Source organism: Puntigrus tetrazona, chromosome 12 (assembly GCF_018831695.1).
Source record: "Puntigrus tetrazona isolate hp1 chromosome 12, ASM1883169v1, whole genome shotgun sequence".
Taxonomy (NCBI): Eukaryota; Metazoa; Chordata; class Actinopteri; order Cypriniformes; family Cyprinidae; genus Puntigrus; species Puntigrus tetrazona.
In genome coordinates, this window is record NC_056710.1 from 12,417,232 (window position 1) to 12,423,231 (window position 6,000).

Below are 6,000 nucleotides of genomic sequence, written 5' to 3' on the forward strand. Positions count from 1 at the left end.
CCACTTTCGTATATATATGATTAGATAGAAATGTATCTGTTTGCCTGTATTTATTAGTAATGGGTGCCACTGGACAAAAAAATCCTGTTAATTATATGTGAGTGTCCGCATACTTTGGAGGTGTAGTCATGTACCACTTTGGAAAAAATGATTATGCTTTAAAAGTCTGGTAATTAGAGGCTGCTTGGAGAGTTTATCTCCTTTAATATCAGAATGAAAAGACATGTTTGAGTCACTTTTTCCATAAAACCTTGTAGGGAAATTACGCTGTTTTTGTGACTTCCTAATTTCCTGACTTTAACATCATCATGTTTATTTCTCCCTCCGGAAACACTGAAATTTAATGTAACTGAAACACAAGAGGCCAAAATGGTTATTACAGAAAGTGTTTCTATGGCACTGTAGTGCCCAATAGAGAATAACGTTTAATTATGCTACTCATTGAGAGTTTGCTGCTACTTGAGAATTTAAAAGTACTGTGTTGGCTAATGTCTACACATAGCCTACTATTTTGCATCCACGACAAGAGAGACAGTTTCAGTAGAAATATGTTACAGAATATGCATGTTAATGATGATCACTCAATTGCCCCAAGCTTTACAACAACCTTGGTTGTCAGTAAAAGCAAATGACAAAAATTGGCCCAGAGGACCATAAGCCTTATTAATCAACATCTGCCACTGTGTGTGCAAAAAATTACCCACAGACAATTACTTTGTAAACCATTTCTACTGCAAACCTGCAACGAACAGACAAACATTCACTTTTGGAGATATATATATATATATATATGCAGTGCCTTGCAAAAGTGTTCATACCACTTTATTTCTTTCACCTTTTGTTATATTGCTATCTAAACACAGGTATAACATCATTGCAAATGTGTTAAAAATATAATAAACTGAAATTATTATTTTTCCTTTACTACCCTTATCTTGGTCAAAAGAACTGCCTGTAAAATGTTGCTTTATTTAAGGGTTACAGGAGCATGTTGTCTAAATATTTAGTTACTTTTTATGCACTTATTTCAGTTTTTTATTTTTAATACACCCTTAAATGAAACAGACCTCATAAATAATAATTCAGAGAATCTTATTTTAAGGTGTCCTTCTTACACATTATAAATACTTACCATTATAATAACACTTAATTATGCATAATTACATGCAAATAACCCTATACTGAACTTTAATCCAATAGACTAGTAAGTACATGTAGTTACTAAATATTACTCAGTACTCAAATGTATAATAACACTGTAACAAAGACACCTTAAAATAAAGTGTAATCTAATTATGATGTTTCAGTTGCCGCAAGTGTATAGAATCAAGCACCTAGCCATGAAGAAAAAACTCATTCTGAAGAGCTTAATTCAAGCATTGTACCATAATAAGATGCCACCTTTGCAATAAATTAGTTCATGTAGTTGATCCCTGCTAGATATTTCACGGTAAACTACAAGTGGTATTATTGGAAAATGAAAGTGTTTAGGAACAACAGCAATTCAGCCACAAAGCAGAAGGCCACAAAAATCAGAGAGCAGGGTCATTGTCCCTGTTGGTGTAATGGTCATATGTCCCAATACTTCTGTCCATGGTAAACAGCTTCTTTAGAGTTTCAAAACTTAGTAATTTCATGCTATCAAACATTTGTTTCAGAATTTGTGGAATTAACCAACATCTTAGTGGATTTACTGACTTCAACGGGTTTTAAACAAGAGCAAAACATATTACAAACATTATTGCTTGCTATTGCAGTGTAGACTTGGCTAGATTTTTTTTTTATAAAATTGTGAGAAAGTGCCTGTTTTATCTTTCTGGTCTGGATAATCTTAAGGGTCATATGTAAAAACCCACTTGTCTACATAGACATAAAAATGCTAATGTATTGGAAAAGAAAATTATATATATATACGTGTGTGTGTGTGTATGTGTGTCTGTATGTGTGTAAATATACAAGGCCTTTAGAGTTCATTTGGTTTATTTTATTTGTCCAGTGCTGTTCTGCCAGTCATCACATGTAATGAGACTACAATGTACCTTTCTGTTGCCAGTTGAGACTCAAATCTGCCTTTTATAGGAAAACAATGCAGATCAGAGTCAGGACAGTGATCATTCGCAAGAGATGCTGTAATTATTTGTTGTTAAATCTTTTTGTTTGTTTTTGAAGTTTTCTGTTGTCATGCAAATTTGAAGTTCTGGAGTTGCTGGGTCAAACCAGGAGAAGCATCTCTGTCTGCTTTGGTACTGAGAAACTGGGGGTTATAATTCATTTCTTATATAAAACATCTGCTGTGAGTCTTTTGTTCTATCCCTTCCACATCATCTCTGAGGCTAACACACTGAGTGGCTTGGTTGAGCGCCAAGGTAGGATTCAAACTCTAAAGCTGATTTTTCATTTTGAAATGTATTATTTGCATACACATAACAATGCACTCGACTACATTACATGAAGCCCAAGAGTGGGCTTACCATAAGAATATTAATGTGTTTTTCTCCACTCTTGATTATTATTCATGTTGGTGATGAAAAAGAAGTAGTACTAGTTGTTTATGATTAGCTAAATTACCCTTTTTTATCCAACAACAAACTGCAGTGACTTTAGTGTACTTCTTAACAGATCAGTATAGTGCAGTTTAACTGATAATATCTAGATTGATGCAGTCATCTCTTTAAAAATTATATTGACAGCTTCATCGTACATCAGATCTGACTGTGAGACACAGGGTAAAACGTACTGGGGAATAAGTGATTATTTTCATGTAACAAGAGTAATGAAATTCCTCCTCATTAATTCCAGTGAAAAGACTGGAGCTAGTAGTTACTCACAAGAATTATCTCAAAACCTAACTAGTATATAACAAATGGGCTTTGTTTCATCTAGTTCATCTGTTTACTGGGTTTTGCCAGATTTGTGACAGCTCTATGCAATGTCTGAAGAAAGAAAGAAAGAAAGAAAGAAAGAAAGAAAGAAAGAAAGAAAGAAAGAAAGAAAGAAAGAAAGAAAGAGAAAAAAGATGAATAAGATATATCCAACTTAAAAAAAAAAAAAAAAAGTGTCCTTGGATTTTGCACAGAACAAAAAGAATATTTAGGGTTAGGGTTGCTTTTTTTTCCCCAAAAAAGTTAACTGTAGGAACAGTAATCATTTGGATTAATGGTTTAAACAGCATAATTAAATTTCAGAAGTTCTGTTCGAATGTAAAAACTTTAAATAACGTCCACCAGAGAAAAGATGTTTGAAACTCACTAACAAGGAGAAATCCCTTAAGCTGAAGCAGAGATTACGATTATAGTTCAGATCTATTTTATGGGAAACAGGCAATTCAGATTGTATCGGTATTGTCTGGTAGCATTGTGTGTTTTGCAAATGTCTTCTATGTCATCTTAATCACTGACACAACACCAGATTGCAATTTATTACCGTCAGGCTGTCACAGACCACATCAAAACCTCTAAAAAATACAAAGCCACGTCTTTGCCCAGGCTTAAATATCAAATGAGGGTAATTAGGATACAGAACACTGTGTGAAACTTTACGCTCAAAATGAAAAGACACCATCCAATAATTTGTTATGATTATAATGATTCTGTCACGCAGTGAATGATATTAGATGCAGCTTTCCTAGAACACCTTTCTGTACCACCGAAAGGTCAAATTCAAAATAAATTCCTAGCCATTGAATTCGTTTACCTATTCAAATTCAATTAGGTAGCTGTTTTTTTTAGATTGAAGCTATAAGGATTGTAATTACATGTATTGTCATTATGAGTCACTGCAGACCTGTTTTTCAAATCTCTTGTCTAAGTGCTCTTGAAATGCCCTTTAAGCAGCAAAAGATAACGTTTTATATATTCTTCTAAATAATAAGCTGTCACTGACAATATAATCTAACCATTTTAGCATAAGAAAAAAGAATAATTTCCATTCAAGACCATTCTAGTAAGAAAAGTAAAAGATCTTTTTTGACTCCCTTGGCAGGTAGAAGCTTTCATAACTAATTCATAGTTTTTGCAAAAATTACCAGCAGAAAATATAATGTTAAAAAAAAGAAAAGTGGATAGTTAATGCATTAACGTCTTTCTTATTCTGACTTACTGTGCAGCGGACAAATCATAAAATAGCAGAGAGCTAACAAACGATTTCTTTCACTCTTTACTCTCCTGCCCTTTGCTCCAGCAGCACAGATCAACTTTAATTAATTTTGGATTGCATGTGAAATTGGATGTAAATTTGGTGTTCTTTCATTGGCAGCCTATTCTATGCTTCTTTGAGCCAAAAAAAAAGGCTGGATAATGAGGTAGATGAGCAAAAAAGCCCATTCTGAGAATTCTCTTTGATTCGATCGGTCTATCGGAAGTGTGAAACCTTCATCTTGTTATGAATTTGGAAGGACTTGCACACATTCTGCCCCTCCTTCCATCTTCCTCTCTCTTGCATTCTGGCATTATGTCTCCGCTCACTGAGCCCTTGGGCTGATTCACACAATATAGGAAGACTTCGGCCTGATAGAAAATTCATACATGATTTTGATTCATTTAGGCTAATAGAATTTTGTGCTGAATGCTATCCTTTGATAAGGTATTGGTAGTGAGTCAGAAGAGAAAACCACTGCTTGGGGATTTTGGAAAAACATGAAACTTGGTCCATTCGGTCTGAGATCAAGAAAAGCTGGGAAAGTGCTGAGCGGTAATCCACCCGTTAGCAGAGACAAAACCGGTTGTCTGTTGATAACACCTTAGAGTATTTGAGCCTATGCATAGAGGTCACACAGATAGCAGGAAGGAAGAAAAGAAGTGAATCAGCTATTTATACAGCTGTATAACAAAGCTGGAACATCAAGTCAAATAACTAAAATAAATAGACAAATAGTACATTTTAGGCCTTGAACAACTATGCTGGAAAAATATACAATTAATCAAACACATATATAATTTTTATGCTTTACGTAAAACCCACATTATTTAATTTATACATTGCTCATGTATAAGGTGCAATTCATCAACGAATGCAACTATACTTGCTAAAGCGTGATGACTATTAACTACAACTTAGGGATTAGGGATATAGAATAAGGTCATGTAGAATAAGGCATTAACATACGCACTGTAGCACTGATAAATGGCTAATATTCTAGTAATAAGCAACTAATATGTATTAACCTAACAGTAAATTAAATGTTACTCATACATTAACATTGTCAGTTGCATAAATAAAATGTATTTGTATTAAAAGGTATTAGTATATGTAGTTAAACATTTTTTAAGGTGCCCATGTTACAGTTTAAATATAAATGTAAACATTTACTTACTATATTAACAACATTTACTTAGCATACAGCATTAACATTTGCTTACTACATTTACTTACTATAAAGTTAGCATTACAATTATGGTTTGGTTTAGGTTGCATGGAATAATAGCCTATATAATTTATCGTTGCTTTAGTAAAAAATTGCAACATGTAACAAAGACCCTGTGAAATACCTACAATATACCTACAATAGTATATTGATCGATTGCTGTTCATTGCTATTTCATTATAACTTAATATACTAATTATTAACTATATTACTTTTTATTATTTATTAATTCTTCTTTGTTCTGTATGCTTGAATGTAGTTCATGGTGATCCTGACCTTGTCTTTTTAACTTGAAGAAAATAACTATTGATTTTTTAAACACCAAGGTAAATGGCATTCTTGTAAAACACTGAATGCAGTATGTACAAGATCATCAAAGAGTCGTGGGCACACTATAATGTGTGACACAAGCTATGGATCAAGCTTAATTATTTACTGTTTTTACTGTTATTCGTTTAAACCACAGGTTAGACATTCAAAAGCGACCTGAGGCGCCTCTCAAAGTCATTTTAGCATTGCGGTAATCGTTATTATGCCACTTAATTAGTGAAAGTATTTGGGGAAATAATGCACAATAACTCTGTGTGCACTTTAACATATAACGCTAAAGCAGTATGTGATTGAACCACCTGAGAATA